Here is a 19,474-nt window from a genome sequence, read left to right on the forward strand (position 1 = left end):
ACGTGGGACATGTGCACAAACAAGACACTGTCCATGTTATGGAATATAAATCACATACATGTGAAGCAGTGTACATCACTGGCCACCCACAATAGAAATCTGTTTGAGTGTATGGGGAATACAGTACGCAGCCCCGGGGACCACTCCAGTGACTATACTCCTGAGCTACATTGAGGACTATTTTCATATGGCCTGATGCCAGTGTATTCCCTTGGACTAGCCTTGTAGAGCCTTCAGGCCCATTCACCTACTATACACCTATGAACCTATGGATCTCAGTACTGGCAAGTGTGTGTGTGTGTGTGTGTGTGTGTGTGTGTGTGTGTGTGTGTGTGTGTGTGTGTGTGTGTGTGTGTGTGTGTGTGTGTGTTTGTGTGTGTGTGTATGTAGTAATCTCAGTGTGTTTGGTTGATGAATATCCCCTGTGGTTGTGGTTATTAGCAATCAGAGGTCCAAGCCACACCACGTACCATTCTACATTTCACAACGGATGTTGTAAATCAACATATACCAATGTACAACTCTCACCCCTATAATCTATCAGGCATATGCAATCACTGTGTTACAGAACGGTGATTTCCGTGCACATACTGTACCCTGCCTATGACATGGTGGATGTGTTACCACACTGCCATACCCCATGGTCTTGCTGCAGGGCCACATCCTGATGACACACAGATGCCTAGAATGGAAATGGGATACAGCATGTTAGAACACATTCACTCAGCACTTCAATTGTGGGGGAGAGAAGGGTAAAGCTGGTGGTGAATGTGCTGTCAAGACTGTGGCCAATATCTGTTGTCTCAGGATAGGTATTAACTTTGTGCAGTAACTCTCAGCACTTGTGTTTAATGCTGTGCAGTTATCAGCAGCATTGGCCAAGTGAAAGTTCAGTAAGCTCTGTAGCGCAAGAGGTAACTATGAAACACTATAGTAGACATAACTAGATAGGGAGGGATTCTAATTCCAATACTGGCAAGTGTGCGCTTGTGTCTGTGCTTGTGTGTATGTATGTGTGTGTGAATCATGCACTGTCTGGCTTTTACCATTTTTGACCTTTGTACTACCCTTTACACTTCCCTTCACTCCAGTTTAGTGGTCATCCACCTTAGAAGTACCTATAGAATAGGTGCAAATGTATAAGCTCTGTGGTATGTCTGATAACCCCATAGCACTATAGTAGGAATACCTAGATAGGCAGGAGTTCTAATCCTAATGCTGACAACTGTTTGTGTGCATGAGGATCATGTCTTCTATGGCTTAAACCATTTTGATGTGTATACCATAGACGGCTGGTGACCACCTCCCGCTGCTATTATTTTATATAGTGTGGTAACAGCATCTGCCTCACATACAGCAGGTTAAACCATTGTACATTTGTCTGTACAGATATGTCTGGAATATCCATATGTTTGCAACCTATACGTGATCAGAAGTGGTCTGTGTACCTTAACAATGCCCATGTATGTGATATAGCCAAATACACCACAGGGATTGTACTGACACATATGGCAGCATGAGGTATCACACTTGACTGAAACATCATGCTGATATGACATCTGCCACCCTCGCAGGTGGCCAGCCTTGTAGGTGCAATACATGAGTCCAGATGCTTGTTTTTAAAGTGAACTGTTCCTGAAATGGGTCATATTTAAGGCTGGAAGAGGTGTTGACTGACATTGTGTGGTCCTAATTAGTATGTAACAGGAACACCTTGCATCTTAAGAGGGGTGTGTACACAATTTATATCCACTGTATACCACTAATGTGTCAGACATGTCCCTACCTTAGGCCATTTGTCCAGCCCATTTTGATGGCCTCTATCCAGACATCTTGGCACTGACAAGTTGTGAGGTATGCTACAGGAATGTTGAATTCACATCAGATAGGCCCCAGTGGTGACCACTGTGAATACAGTTAAACCCAGCACAAGTGAACATGCAAAAAAAGCAATATAGCTGTTACATAAAGCACTATATCTATTACTGATGGTTGTGTGCATGGTAAATTGCATGCACTTCACATGCCTGGGGTACTGCCAGGCAACAACAGAACAATGTCATACTCACCAACTTCAGGCTGCTGTCCCATATGCAGACCAGAGGGTCATAGGTAGTTGTGAGAGGCAGTTATTGTCAGCAGACTCACATGTGGCCTTGGTACAGGATGGATGCAGCATGTCTGCACATCTACAGTACTAACCGCAATAATACACAATGTCCTGTCCTCACCAAAGATATGCACCTCTGTGCATTAGAAAACCCCATCCACAACTGCAATTGGACCTGACACATTTTTGCAGATACAATACAGATACATGTATGTCTGATACATTAGTGTACTTGTCCCCACTAGGCCCTTAACTTCACACTCCTCATCCAGAGGGTGTGTGCGATCCACCTCCACAATGATTCCCTCAGCTTTATGGCTATAGGCATGTGCCAAAAGTTTGGCAAGGAGCTCCTCGGTGGGTGTCACTGGTGGCTGGATGGCAGGGCCCCCACCTGTGGCTAGCTGGTCCTTCGCTACAGCAGGAGCCCATTGACAGGCATGGTGGATGAGGTCGGTGGCCCAATGCCGTACATGCTCATAAGTTCTGATGTGCAGGCCGGCATCATTTACCCTATGGACCTCACTGTTTCACAGGATGGTCCTATCCTACACATCTTCTCCTCTCTATCCAAATAACAGGGCATAATGTCCAATCACATATTGGGTGATGATGTCAGTTTCCCCAACAGAGAATGCTGGTAGACGAACTCTCTACATGTTAACTGGAAGACATAAACATTAAAAACATCACAGCAACTCATACGGTCATCAAATTGCACACCAACAGTGGATATTACTTGCAAATAATCCATACTACACCATAACCCTCCAAGCTATCATGGTTATAGCAGCTTGCATTACACTCCTGTCTCTGAGCTATCTTATTCCACCCAATATTGGACCCTTGATTGCATAATTCTGTATTCTCCATTCATTTATGTGTGGAGAGTTGACAGTAGGCATCTTCCATGTGGATGGTGTGTGGATGGTGACTGGTCTGTGTTTGACTGTGGCGTGCGATGGAGCTGTGAGTACAAGCTTGAGCTCATGTAGGAGACAAACAGTGATGTTATTATGCCCCATGGAGATATGCTGTTACACCCATTAGTAGACAATATGCACATGCTACCATTGCTGAGGGGAGGAGTGTGGTTGATGTGCATATCCCCCTGTACAACTGAGATTGACAGGATGGCAATGTTCCCACCTATCCTGTGTGATGCAGGTTGCCTATATCCACGGCATGTGTGTATGAGGTGTTCTTTATCCCCAGTACAGGGTGAATTGTGTTGTTTCCACTGAGACTTACAACATATGTGGAAACACAGTTGCAGTTGTCCTTGGTGGTGTGGATATGTCTGATTTATAGTCATAGTTAGCCTTACAGGAAGTCACCTGTGAACTTACATGTTTGCTCAGATTTAAGTGGGCTTGTTTGCAAGTTGTTGCCTGCACCTATGTGTCACTGTACAGCCAGTGTAGCAGCCTTTTATGAGGTTTGTGTATTGCTGTTGTCCCCCAAAGGAGATTACTCTACCTTGGTGGAGGCTGGATAAACAGGTCAGGTACTACTGTGTCCATATAGCTATAGTGGATATAAAGGGTACACACCTCTGTTACACTGCCTGATATTTGTGCAATTGGAACATGACACCACAATAACTTATTTCAATACATTTCATAAATGGGTGTCAAAAGGGACATTAATACTGATACTGTATTAATACAGCTGCACCATACATTAATACATTGATTGCACAGTAGGGTTTGATATCACTGTGATAACGTGGAAGATGTCCAACAGTCATAAGTATGCTATTATGTTACAATGTCATTGCTCACAGATTTGCCAGTGGTTTGCCTGACGTAACACAGGTATATGTGTATGTGACTACAGATATCAGTCACAAATGTGCTTATTGTCCCGCAGAACACTGTACAGTTGAATGTTACTAATTCAATATATCACAGGCAGTTCAACACACGTCTGCAACAGTACTTTACTATGAAGATGCCCTCTATAGATCTCTTAGCTTTAAAAGGCAAACGTGTCATACTCATAATCCTCATAATCACGGGTAACATGGATATGGAAAACATCCCATTAACTGACCTAGCAGTGGCACAGTCACAACTGTTTGACATACACCCCTGCAGTTGTCATATATGAGCTGTCCATTCCCAGGTGAGTCAGGCTTCTGAGCTGTGATCCTACCTCGCAGTCTCTCAGAGCATCACATCTGGACAAAGCCTAAAATGATCGGGGGATAGATAGGGACAGACTTTAAATATTCCTGTTACAAGCATAGGAAGTTTGTAGAATGATATATTTTGCATTACAGTGAGTATTATTAAGGAGGAAGAGTCGTAAACTCAAGTGTTTGTCATTACTTGATGACTTCAATCCTCAGCTATTTGCCAGAAAACTACAGATTTTAGGAGGAACAGACAAAAAATATGATGGTAAAATGTGAACATTCTTTGAAGATCTGTACAGTTGAAAGGTATGTCTGTGATTCCTCCCACTGCAGAGAGGGACAGATGCTATGTCCATATCAGCTGTTTAGCAAGACATTAGTATAGAAAGTCTTGTTGGGACATAAATTCCTCCAAATAATATTTACCATTATTACAGACCAAGTACTACATTCAATTACATGCTTACATGAGCCACTTACATTTTTTTCTTTCTTCTCTTTTCCAGTTTATGTTTTATTTGTTTCTCTCTCTCTCTCTCTCTGCACTACAGGGATAGACCTGGTTTGGATAGGTGGCTTTTGTAGGTGATTCGCAGGACCAGGTGATGGCCTGTGTACCTATTGGGGTTCCCCACTTGCTAATTGCATGCAGAGCAGCTGTGTAGTTCTTCCAATAGCCAATGGCATGACAACACACTCCGATAAATGAGTACTCCATATGGGCTTAGCCCTTTCCCTTATTTGTGAGGAAGACATCCTGGAGTTGTGTGAGCTACTACCTCTTACAACAAGACTTGTGGTGACAAGCCAACTAAATGGTGGAGAAGGTTCACGACTTAGGGGCAGAATGTGAGTACTGCTGTTATATGTTTGGAATACTGCTAGTTTAACAGGGTTTGTCTGCACATGCTACTTCTGCATAGGTTTCAGTCTGACAACGTTCTGTCTCTACATAGCACACAACTGTAGTGCCATCCATATAATGGCCACAGGTTAGCCTGTTATGTATGGACTGTTCCCCAGATAGGTGTTGTCCTTGCAAATCAGTAGCATATTCTGGTGATTGCATTATGTAAATGGTAACATCCATTTGTTTTTCTGACTTTATATCCCTCAGAAAAGATATGTTACAACAAACCCTGTAACACCAGCAACTTTCTCAGTGCATAACAGCAATATGTCAAATATGGCCATGTATTTGGGTCTCTGTCCACCAATTATTTCAGGCTTTGTCTAGATGTCATACAGTAGTAGGTGGATAGGTATACTGGTCTATCATTATTTAGTGCTATAATTCCTGCTGAAGAGAAAGGCTGGGAAACATGTTGAAGTCTGTACATTCAAGAGGTTGGTGTATACAGAATGCTTTTAGATGCCCTTGTAACATATGTTATGTGGGGGACAGTAACACATTTTAAAACTAGGGTGTTAGAACATGTAAGACATATTACTGATAAGAACTATAACAGTTCTATAGCCATACTTTTGAAAAACAGCTCACCATGGGGAAAAATAGTGGGTTCCAATGTACTGTTTTTGATAAAAGTCTGTTCCTCAGTTTTATGAAACATTCATAAAAGGACAATTGCTATGTATAGACTCAATGTATTAATATTAACTGTGATACTTTATCCCATAAGGGTTAAATGAGGAATGTAATTGGAGGCTGTTTATTTAATTAAGTAATTAGGTGTTAATTGCTTCTTGTGATTAAACATTTATTTCTGGCAACATTTTACTTCTTGAAGGCTTTGGCCAAGACATCAAAATATATTAAACATGTGTGAATTACTGGCTGGTTGTATTTTTCTTTGCTATGTTCAGACATTTTATTTGTTTTGCTAAGAGGTTGTTGTATGTTTGGCCATTGTGTGGCCTATGATGATTTTGTAGCAGTGTACTGTTCACTTATTTATTTAGACTGACTGTGTGGGGGGCAGATATATATATATATATATATATATATATATATATATATATATATATATATATATATATATATATATATATATATATATATATATACACACACACACACACACACACACTAATATATATATATATATATATATATATATATATATATATATATATATATATATATATATATATATATATATATATAGATATAAATATATATATATATATATATATATATATACACACACACAAAACTCAGTATTTATTGGTACTATATCTATATATTGTTGTACACGTATATGGATCTCCCTACATCTCTCTCTCTCTCTCTCTCTCTCTATGTATGCTTCTATTTATATATATATATATATATATATATATATATATATATATATATATATATATATATATATATATATATATATATATATATATATATAAATACCAATCCTTCCTAATTGCACAGTGTCTCTTCCCTATTGTAAACTGGCTGTAAAGAAGGATATGTTTGAAAAACATCCTAAATCCCTACATCTGAGATGGTTTACTCATAAATTGCTTTGGCTATGAAGTGCACGGTCCTGGGTTCAAGGGCTGTTTATTTTGTTGCTTGGCAGAAGAACTGTTGGATATAGAGTGATTAAGGCAGTTTTGAGCAGCTTTAAGCATGTTTGCATGGGTTTGTGTGATGGTGAGCGGTGCTAGTGTATGTTTAAATGAATAGGCCCTTACACCATGTAGGCTTTTCTTACCAGTGCACACATCTGCTTAGCATTTAAATTTAAGCAATGCTTAAACCTGATAAGCATAGCTCAACTCTGGTAACCATTGATCACATTCCAGTCTGAAAAAATAGGGTAATGACATCTTTAATAAGTGTATTTAATTCCCTGTACATAACATGCTTCTTTGTGTTATCATTACATTAGCAAAGGGTGTGAGTATACTTTATGGGACACCTGAGAATCGATGGGTAGTACCACAATCTTTACTCTTTGTATTTGTTTCATATGGGTAGTATTGTAGGTTATATGCAGTCGCATGTTACACCAGCTACAGTGCACTGGTTGACAAATGTAGTTTAACACATATTGTATCATTAAGTTAGTACTTTTAGCAGTGCTTTTCCAAGTAGGAGTAGATTGAGTACTGACTATCTTGATATTGGTGGTTGAGCTAGTACTATCTTGTTCTTGTTGTTTGAGCTGTATGTTTTTATGTATCTCCTATTGTATATTGATCTGATATGTTAATATTAACCATAAACTACTATGTTTTCTGGACATGTCATTGAGGACTGTTGTCATGTAGTAATGGTATACCTTTCAGTTTTAGATGTCTATCTTTCAAAACAATCATCCTAATGCATAACCTATTGACTATCTATTTTCTATCTGTTCTCTGTACAGATGTGCAGATGTCAGATATTGCTACGGTCATACCACTATGTAGGTGCCCACATTGTATTGTGCTGTGGGCCTGGACACTGCTGCTAGGTCCGACATATGGGGCATTCCTTAATGTGGACCTTGTCCTTTTCCTTGCTTGTCTGAGCGACATTACAGAGGTGGTGGCCTACAGATTCATATATAGTAGGTGGCAATACATCACATGATATGTGGAGAAAGCCATACAATATGGGGGACATATCCCCAGATTTTGAACAGATTCTATGTCATCACTGCTTGATAGATTCACAGGGTTTGTGTGGACATGCATTTAGTAAGTGACTTCATGACTCACAGTGATATGTCTCTGACATACCTTTCCACTGGCACACTGTCTACAGACTGGCCACATGTCTGCCTGTGATGTTTTGTCTTTTCCCCAGACAGTTGGTGTCCTTGGTAAATCAACTGTGAACTCTGGGGAATGCAGTCAGTAAATACTCACATCTATTGGTATTCCCAATATCATATTCCTCATAAATAAAGGATGTTATAACAAACCCAGTGACATCTGCAACTGTCTCAATATATGACAGCAGTATGTCCAATCTACCCCTGTGTTTGTGCCTCTGTCCCCAAATGATGTCAAGCTTTGTCCAGATATCAATCAGGTGCAGATGTATTTATTATCATTATTTCTTCACTTCATTCCTGCTACCATCCCAGTGATGTAGTATACCCACAGACATTTCAGGGAAGAGGCCTTAGATATGAGTCCTGAGCCTGTGCATTCTGAGTTGAACTGTACATGTGAGAGGCCTGTGTATGTCTGATCATTGTTAACAGACTGTTGTGACTGTGTACACATGCTATGTGTATGTTATTTGGGCTGTGTATGCAGGGAGGTGGATGTACATGTTGTGGCTCCTTCCTTATCTGACTGTGCATGCTGCTCCATTTTCCTCTGATCTATTGTCTGTATGTGTTTGTAGGGGCAGACTGAGACATGTCTTGTACCAAGGTCAGGATTCAGACTACACTGACAATTGGAACTCTGTGCATAGGGCTAGTGTGTGGGTGGCAAACAATGATGTATTTATTCAGTCAGTCCATATACTCTACTGTTCACTTGACTTAACGGTATGTGACTGTGACTGTGGTGATGTTGGTTTTGGGTATGCACTTTCACACTGGTGTATGTTTGTCACTGCTGTTACATTTCTGTAGTGCCTGATATATTTGCAGATACACATGCAATTACCCATAGCAGATGTCCTAATTCAATTACTTGTGCTATTTCAGTAAATATATGTTAGAGCATACAAGAGGGTGTTACTACAGCAACTTTGTTAGCTTACCTACACCACTACTTCCGATGCATCCCCATTTCATGCTTTCACCCACCACTTTGTCAGCCTTGGTCCAGATTCATTGGAGTATGGGGTTCTGAGCATACCTGTCAACTGGCTGGATCGTTTCAGGTTGTCCAGGTTTATTGCTCAGATTTCTGGTCTGCTTTACAGATTATTATCATTTCCCCTGGTAAATCACTGTAATCATTTAATTGCTGTCAGAAAATGGGGACATACATTTCATTTACCTACCTCACATCCATCAGAATATGCATGCTGACACAAACTGTATCCCTCTGACAAGAAGAATACAGGGGGACAATGACCTCTTCCTTCCTGGATGCTAATGTGTTAGTACTGAGATGTGCCACATAGAAGGACTTTGTGACCGCAGTGGCAATGTGCTGGTCAAGAGACATTACTGTCAACCTATGTACCGAGATCTCTTATAACACCTTCTTTATTCAGGGGACTACCAACAATGTGGTAAATCATGGGAACAGGGATTTCCACACAGGAGATGACAACACATTTTCTGACATTGAGCTCAAGGCCAAGACTCTGACACCAGTCATTGGTCTCAGTGAGGCCTTTCAGTAGGATGCCAACATCACATGGGTAGTTAATAATAGCTCACAACTTGAAAATGTCTGCAAACTTTGTCAGCCAGAGCCCCTTCATGTTGGCATGGACTTCAGAGAAGTTGATTCCAAACATGAGAGGACCCAGGACAAAACCTTGTGGGACTCCACTTATGACTCCTCAGCAGTCTGACTTGGCATCAGCTATTTCCACACTGTGAGTCCTGTCTGTGACCCACTTTGCAACCCAAATAGTGATGTAAGGGTTGATGTCTAGCTTAGTGAGTTTTTGCATGATTTCTGAGTGGGGAATGTTATCAAAGGCTTTGGCCAGATCAAGTTAGGCTGTATGTGCCACCTTGCCTTCATCCACAGCTCAGCTGAATAATGGCAAGAAGTTGACCATGTTGATTGAACAGGCATGGCCTACCCTTCACAAAAGTAAACTGTGTGGGATCCAGAGTCTACAGATTCCCATATCCCTGTTTATTAGGTGCATTATGATACATTCCATAGCTTTGCCTAACAGACTTGTCAGACAGTTGGAGTGGTATTTCCCAGGGTCTGTAGTCACACCTCGTTTGTGGAGAGGGGTGACTGTAGCAGTGTACAATTCAGCAGGCACAAAGCCTGAAATGAGGCCGTGCTTGCACAGGGCACAGAGGTGACATGCAAGTTCACTCTGTAGTTCATGTAGAACACAGCCAGGGATATTGTCAGGCTCCATAGAAGCTGTATTCTTGGCCTTGGATCGTGGTGGTTTAACCTGTGCAGCAGTAATACTGGGTGCCTGGCAGAGGGTTGATATTGTGATTGGTCCTTTCAGGGATAAGAGAGGGATAAAGTTTGCAGTCAATATGTCAGCCAGTATATTGGCAATATTTGTTGGCTCATTCTAGGAGTTACCATTGTCTAGTTGCTCAGAACAAATCTTGGTGTTGCCATGGAGAATCTTTACATAACTGTATGAGGTCTTGTGGTTGTCTTTACTATGTGCTCCAATTCTGTTTTCACAGCTAACTTCGTAGTATTTGATGAGGAATCTCAACATTTAATTGAGGCTGATGATGTTCTTTATCCAGTCTTGGAATTTCAACTTATTCCATATCTATCCCCTCCTTCTGTTGTACAGTTTCTTTATGGCTGGGGACCACCAAATCGGATTCCTTTTTGTCAGAAGTGAGGGTCCTGGGTCTATTGGGTATGGCTATATCCATGCATTTTTGTATGTGCTCATAGTGCACTGCTGTTTGATTCAGCAGTCATGCAACTATCCTCCCTTTGCACGGCTGCCATGAAGTTAGCCACCTCTGTTGTTATGAGGCTATATTTAACTTTGGACAGGCTTTTCATGGTGCCTACCTGTGGAGAGGGAGGGGGAGGACTGTGGATTTCCAAAGGCAATTAATTTGTGTTAAGATATAACAAGGGAGGAGTTGACTATTGGTGCAGAGCATCAGTTGCCCATGTTAGCAAGGACCAGGCCGATGTGATGGGCATGTGCACCAGTACATATGTAGTTTTCCCAGGTAATGTTTGGGTAAGAGGAGTTAACCAGTATGGGAGTGTTAGGTTGGACACTAATATTCTACAGGGTGTTTAGAGACATGGAGTGTGAGTCTTGGGACATTTTTGGAGACCTATAGCAGGCTACAACCTGGACCACTGTCTTACCCAATGTTAGCTACACCTGCAGGATCTGTAATGCATACTTTTGTTCTGCCACTCTGGAGGTGTGCGCATCCTTAATGAATACAGAAATACAATCACCTTTGGTGCTTCATTCCAAGTTCTGAAGCCAACAGTTATGGAATGAGTTATAGGCGGGGAGTGCAGGGCTGCTTCCTGCTGCCTTTAACCAGGTCTCTCTTACAGCACAGATATCATTGTTCCCCATTTTAAGGAATACTTCAGCTGAGTACATTTTCAGATTTAGACTTCCAATGTGCAGCAGCATGACCCTCAGATTGCATGTGTTTATAGCTATCATATGTTTCTGTATATTTATGTATACTCATATGTATATTTATATATGTATGTTTTGGATTTATTCACCTTTCTATATATATATGTGTGCAAACATATATGTAGATATAATTGTGGATGTAAATCACTCTATATATGTATGTATTATGTATATATTTGCCCACATATATGCATCTCCATGCAAATATACATGTATATATAGAGAACCCGACTCATTCTACAGACTCCTTTCCCTACTGTTGAATGACTGTACTAACTGATATGTTGCGAATGTCATTGCTATTTGATAGGGTCAGATGGTGTAATGGTACATTTCTTTGATAGTAGTTTATAGAGCCCTGGGTTCAAGTCTTGGCAGGTCTTATTATTTTGTTTCAAGGCAGAACAGTTCTGTTGGGGAGGAAGGGATGAGGGCAATAATTAACAGAGGTCCCTAGTTTGTGGCCCCTTCACCCCCATTTAGACAGCCTTTGGACAGATTTGTTGCAATAAGAGGTTCAGAGTGTGGCTCTGATGTCCGACTGCACTATATACATACACACACAAACACACGCACACACACACACACACACACACACACACACACACACACACACACACACACACACACACACATATATATATATATATATATATATATATATATATATATATGTATACACACACACACACACACACACACACATATATTCTTTGGCATTCTTCTGTCATAGACTACACCCGATGCTCTTTGCCATTTGGCTGCAGGCCTTCTGATTCTAGCTTTGACGTCTTCATTCAGACCATTCTCCCTGAACTACCCCTTCCAGATACTAGAAGCTGTTTACCTGTTGCACTATCTTCCCTTCTATCTCTATTCTCAGCTCTGATTTCCCCAATTTGCTGCCATTACCACCGTCTTATCTGTCCTTTGTTTCATGCCGTGTGCCTTCAGATTTGCATTTCATTCTCCTATCCTTTGCTGAGGTTCTAGCTCAGTGTCTGCCTGTACTGCCACATCGTCTGCATACAGCAGCTTTGTTGATCCCTCCCCTCCAACCTATTTGCTAATGTAGTCCATCACAAGTATGAACAGCAGTAGGCTCAGAGCTGAACCCCGATGTACTCCCATTCCTACTAGGAACCCCTCTGTGGGACCAAATACTGTTCATACTTGAGTCATTGGGTCCTTGTACATAGCCTGCACTAATTCTACCAATGTTTCTGGGACTTCAACCCACAGCAGTACTGCCCAGATCAGCTTTCTTGGGATCTTGTCATATGCTTTCTCCAAGTCTAGGAATTCCTGGTTGGACTCTCTACTCATCTCTAGCTTCTTCTCAAGTATCTGTCTCGATGCAAACATTGGGTCAGTTGTGCTGCATCCTGATCTGAATCCAAACTGCTCATCTCCCATCTTACAATCTACTCCACTGTGTATTCATTTATCAGTTACCCTCTCTAGAACTTTTATGCAGTGTGATAGGAGTTTGATGTCTCTGCACTGCCCACAGTTTTGGATGTCCCCTTTGTTCTTGTACACTGGCATGAGTATGCTTATTCTCCAGTGATCTGGGATATGCATTTCTCTCCACACTGCTATAAGTACCCTCAGGAGCCAATTCTTCCTATCTCACCCAACATCTTTATCATATCTGCTGTGACTACATCTCAGTCTCCTGCTGCTTTCCCTGACTTCATCTTCCTTAGTGCTGTTCTTACTTCTTCTAGGTTGGGCTGCTCTTCTTCTCTCATTGTAGGCTGTTTCTGACTAGTACAGCTTCTGTGTCGTTTTCTTCATTCAAAAGCTGCTGGAAATACTCCTTCCATCTGCCTTTGATGTCCTCTGGACTGGTAAGCAGGTTGTTTCTGGCATCCCTTATGAATGGTGTCTGACTATCTTCTTTATCTTTCTTTCTTTGCCTTGCAAACTGATACAGTTGCTTTGTGCCTGTTACTGCAAAACTTTCCAGAAGTTGGTTCAGTGCCTCCGATGCCCTATTCTTTGTTATTGCAACTTCTTTCTTAGCTTCTTTTTTAGCCAGCAAGTAGTCCATCCTAGCCTGGTCAGATTTTCTGTCTCCCAGTTCTTCCTGCACTCCTTCTTTCTTTCGATGACTTCCTAGACTCCTGCATTTCACCAGCAGCTTTCCTCATGTACCTTTTTTCCATACTTGGCTCAGCCATATATCTTTCCTGTAGTCTTAACACATGCTGTTTTTAGGTGATGTCATTCTTCTTCAACACCACCTGTTTTCTCATCTTCTTGGGGTGCTAGAGCCCTGAATAATTCCTTGAGCTGTTGTACTTTCTCTCCTGCCAACTTCCAGGTCATCAGCTTGGTCACTGTTGACCTTAGAGCTTTCTCTGACCACAGCTTACAGCTGATTGTGGCAACTAGTGGTCTATGTTGTGGGCCAACTGTTTCACTGGAGATGACTTTGCAATCATGGATTCTACCCTGGTGCCTTTTCCTTACTAGGAGTAAGTCTACCTAAGTTGCATGTTGATTACTCTTGTATTTGATCTTGTGACTGTATATATATATATATATATATATATATGTATTTATATATATATATATATATATGTATTTATATATTATATATCTATATATATATATATATATATATATATATATATATAGATATATATATATATATATATATATATATATATATATATATATATTCAGATATATGTATATATTTCTATATACTGATATTGATAACATTTGTTTTACATACATACTGATGTTAACAAACCTTTTCTTTACTGTTGATTGACTGTGCTGAATGATATGTTTGAAAAAACATCAGAAATATCTACTGCTCAGATGGCTTAGTGGTAAATTGCTGTAGCTGGGGTGCGCAGATCCCTAGGTTCAACATGTGCAAGGGCTGATTATCTTGTTGCTGGGCAGAACAAAGGCTGTTGGGTACAGAGTGATTAAAGCACTTTTAAGCAGTTGTAAGCGGGTTTGTGTGGCGGTAAGCAATGCTAACGTCCGGTTAACTATGCTGACAGCCACTTTAAAAGTGTTTAATCTGTGTAGGCATCGCTTAGCACCATACAAACAGGCTTAGTCTCCTTACACCCGCTTACCTTCACACTAATTTCTTTAAATGAAAAGAAAAAAGGGGTGATAGGTCAGTGGTGAAAAAAGGGACATGCAGAGGAAGGACAAGATAAAACATTGCTAGGGATGTACAGGGCAGGAGTAGGAAAGGTCTATAGGGTGATAAATATTATTTACCACCTCATTTATTACAGAAAATTACTTTTACAACTTCTTTCACATATAAAAGTGAAAAGACTTCATTGGGTTTCAAACCGTAAAAGCTCTAACCAATACACCATTGCAGATTATGCGTTTAGCTGATATTTTCCTATTAAAATCCTTCAGATATTTAAGCTATGCTTTGCACAGGTGCACGAAGCACACACCCACTCAGCTATGCCTAAACTTTATTGCAGCCTGAAAAAAAAAATAAAATATATGTAGTTTAATTTTGTTTCATTTTAATGATATAACAGGTATGGCATTAGCATGAATTTTCAGATGTGTATATGACGAACAGTTGAGTTTAAGTCTGCACATCCTTTGAAAATTCATGCTAAAGTGAAATCTGTTATTTCTATTAACTTTCTGTTTGTAAGAGCTATTTTTAAAATTTGTCCCTATTTGTCCCCCCTACATTTTCACTTCTGGCCAGTGTTTGTGATCTACAGGGTTGAGAGGTATCCTCTCTCATTTTGAATTGTCGAATGGCAATTCTGGAGTGCAGGAGGAATGTGTATTGTGAGAGCATGCACGCAGAACCGTGTCCGTTTTAGAGCACGGCAGCACACCTTCATACATATGCATGGTGCGCTGCTGTGCTGCATGGGAACTGTCCCTTCCGTGCAGGAATAAGCTAGTCCTGAATGGAGAATTGCTGAATCCCGGGGTCTATTGGCAACAATAACTTAAAGAGGACACACATCTTACATCTCTCTTTTTCTGAAGCAAACATAAATAACCTTGTCTGGTAGAATTTTTAGAAATCAATAGCTCACTAAAGTGTATAGATTCTATGTTGTCTCTTTGTTGTGCTTATATTGTTCCATCATTTTTTTCAATCCCTTTTGATTTTAAACATGTTTCTGAGTAGAATTATGCATTCCTTTTGGAAGTGGGAAGAGGTATGTGCTTTAAAATTCACATTTTATGCTTATTAGATGCCCACATTTTTAGTTGGATGATTCCATTTTTCAGGTGCCTTTGTTCCTATTTTCAATGTCTGCAGCTTTAGTGGTATGGTGTGTTTTACTATTTATCAAGTGGCGGTGCTAATGTATAGGGAGTTTTTACTATTTTATTTTTTATTTATTTATTTTTGTTACAAGTGAATGAAAACAACTTCAAAATATGTCAAAATCTAAAACTTTATTTGTATATATATATATATATATATATATATATATATATATATATATATATTTTTATTGTTTAGCAAAATTACAGTTATAACAAACGGACTCTGCTTATTTATTATTTTCTTGTCTATGCAGATTTAAGAACACACTTATCTCTGAACGCTAATGAGTAACAATTCTCAACCTTCAGTTAATCAGTTTGAAAATAATCAGATTCCACATGAAGATGAAAATGATGGTGAAGAATGGAAAGTAACATGAGGGCTGTAACATACAACAGAAGAAATGAAGCTATGGTCTCTGTTTCATCAGATGAGAGAAAATTATCTTAAGGCCAATCGTACATACTGTAATAGGAATTAACACATATTGTATATAAAATATTTTGCAATAGTCAAAATGTATTGTACAATGAAAAAAATAATTTGCAAAGCACTTTGCTTAAAATGCCATAATATCGCCTTTGAAATAAGTAATAAGTAACACTGTTTGTGTATCATTCAAATAATATGGAGGGAGATTGAGCTAGCTTGTTTAGTAATTTAATGAAAGTGCAATATTTATCTCATATAATTATGAAAATGATACCTGCTTGAAATGACAGTAGTAGATTTTTGGTCAGACAACAAACAGTCACAATATAAATAGTTTAATTATACCTTCTACAGTACCTCTGTTGTAATATTCTTTTACCTGACAAATTTTTTGAACCTTGACTATGGAAACAGCAGCAATAGGAATGCATTGTGCTGTTTCCTAGATTTGCTTAAATTTATGCATGCACGGGCACACATACAAACTCACACACAGTCTCTATCTGTAGTAATTTAACATACTTTGTATGTCATTCTGGTAGATGATAATTTAGTATTCATAATGACGACTTTACAATTTGTCATCAATGCAAATTAAGAGACAGACTATGGACTGTTTTACCTGAGGTCTTGTCATTTTTTTTTAATTTGTATTCATACTCTCCAGTGGCTACAAGATTGAAGTGGACTCAGCTGTGACTGACACTTTACATTTTCAGAGTGATTACAAAACTATGAACAGTTAGTCAACCCTCAGGACTTAAAACCTACCCCAATACATAACTGGCTTTGCAGACCCCACCCCCACATTCAGGCTGCACTCCCCCTGACATTCCTGCAATTTATTTTATATACACCAATTCCATGATTACTGTGTTATGCATACATGGAGTTCGCTGAAATACCGCAATCTCAAGCTTAGTATGCAAAGCACATCACTTGCACTTTTGTGCTAACATTTATAAGTGTCTATCATATTTGCCTTGCACTTCTGCCTGAGATTATTTATATGTGTGTGTGTGTGTGTGTGTGTGTGTGTGTGTGTGTGTGTGTGTGTGTGTATAAATATATATATATATATATATATATATATATATATATATATATATATGTACACACACACACACACACACACACACACACACACACACACACACACACACACACACACACACACACACACACACACACACAGATGCATCTATATTAAAACAATCAGCCGACCAAAGGTTTGAGCATAAAACTTCAAACCTCATAAAATCATTAAAATAAGTAAATGAATAAACTTCTTTCATGTTAGGGGGGACAAGCAAACCCACACACAGACACACACACTCATCACGCCCTGAAACTTATATATATATATATATATATATATATATATATATATATATATATATATATATACACACATATATATATATATATATATATATATATAATACACACATATATATATATATATATCAACTCCAAGATTGCATTACAAGTTCAATCTTCTGAATCTTCAACCAATGAATGTTTGATATTATGTCCATTGAATGTAACAAATGACTCCCGTATACACATCTATGTTTATAGGTAGTTGCGAAGCTTGCATTCCTAAACATTATTAGCAGCTTAGCCCAAATTCCAAGTTGCCCCTAAGCAGTGTGTGGTTAAGTGACTTACTCAAGGTCACACAGTAGGCAAATGGGAGCTGAGCTAATTAAATGTTGCACCACAAGAACTACAGTTCAAGGCCTTAAACTTCTGCACCATCTACCAGACACTCATGACCCCCTGTTTACAATATCTGTGTATAATGTATAGCCATTAAAAAAGCCTAACATTTTGTACATGTATTATTTAGAATGGCCTTGAAGAATCAAAGAATTCAGTGAACTTGCCTTGTCATGTGCATATAATATGCAGCTATCTAATTCTGTTTTTTTGTTTTCTCCTTTGTGCTTTTTCCCACTGTACCTGCTGACCATCAGACCTTACCATACTGATCATACCATTCCTCCTACCATCATGAGTATTCCAGAGTGAGAAATGTCCTGTTGGCATCCTGACAATGAGGGCATATTTATTTATACCTAACCTCACCGCTGAGTGGGAGAACAGATGACGTATATCACTATGGGGACTACAGTACTCTCCCCTCTGTGGGTGTTCTCTGCTGTGTAGTTGTGATGAAAGCTACAGCTGAAACTATTTGATTGACAGGCATATGCTCCTGAGACAGCTTCTTGCAGTGCTGCCCCTTCTCTTAGAGAGCATGATATTGGATGGCAATAGACCATCCCCTCCATCCCAGGATGAGTTTGCAATCCTCCACTGCCTGATCCATTAAAGGAGCCATGACACTAATCAATATCAGGTCACTTGATCTGTAGTCATGGTATATCCTCATACCAGTGGAACTAGCTATACTATTGAAATCATGATTTATGCTTATGGGACCTTATAACCCATGTGAACATGTAAATGGAATGAGCTCTGTCATCTCTCGTGCATGCGGTATTCATTTAGTACCCATGTGGCCATTCTTATTCTTCCCATAACCATCTCCAGCCTGTTTCTTTTTCTGCTCTAAGTGAATCTGAGTCTCTGTTGTTACTACTTTAGGAAATGTTTTATACTCTCTTTAGACTATATTTGATAAAGCATTTTTTCAGGACTGATTTGAAATAATCTCCTCTCACTGTCTCCCCTACTCTATTGCCTATCTTCTTTCTTCAATATCACAGCTTCATCCTACTCTTCAAAGTATATTGTATTAATCACATTCCCAATTTTTCTGTTTAATGTAAATACATCAACTTTTTCCAGTCTCAGCCTACACCCCTGCTCTTTCATATCATTCTCCTTTTTAGTAACTGTGCATTTTATTGCTTCTACCGTTTTAAATTCCATCTGACTGTATAGTGTCTGGAACTTTCCCTAGTACTCTATATATGGCTTTTGAAGTGCTCAGTACAGAAAGAAAGATGTGCTCAACATTGCTTGAATCCATTCTTCAGTTTTGCAGTCAAGAATATTAATGACTTTCAATAATTCTTCTTTACTCTGTGTAGCGCCTTCCGTTTTGGTGTGCTAGTTGCTTTCACATTTATTTCCTTTTCATCCCATTTATTCCACAGACATTCTTTGTTTTCTGTAGAGAATTGCATAATTATTTCCTTTTTACACAAAATGTCATTTTGGCCACATTGCCATTAGACATGAGCCCCTGCATAAATTGCTATCTCATACAAAGGTATAATTTCTGTAGTATTAGCTGAGTTTGCTGTCAAAACC

The 19,474-nt window shown here is 39.3% G+C and overlaps 1 protein-coding gene across 2 annotated transcripts in view; it reads left to right on the plus strand.

Annotated features, from left to right (window-relative positions):
- Nucleotides 1-17,185, plus strand: part of LOC122800842 (probable GPI-anchored adhesin-like protein PGA55) — an 813,969-nt gene extending 796,784 nt beyond the window's left edge. For both annotated transcript variants that reach the window (XM_044070155.1, XM_044070156.1), the window contains one exon: nt 16,011-17,185. The gene's annotated coding sequence lies outside the window, so the exon portion shown is untranslated. The remainder of the gene's footprint in view (nt 1-16,010) is intronic.
- Nucleotides 17,186-19,474: the final 2,289 nt, after the last annotated feature.

Source organism: Protopterus annectens, chromosome 4.part1 (assembly GCF_019279795.1).
Source record: "Protopterus annectens isolate FY-2018-M chromosome 4.part1, PAN1.0, whole genome shotgun sequence".
NCBI lineage: Eukaryota > Metazoa > Chordata > Ceratodontiformes > Protopteridae > Protopterus > Protopterus annectens.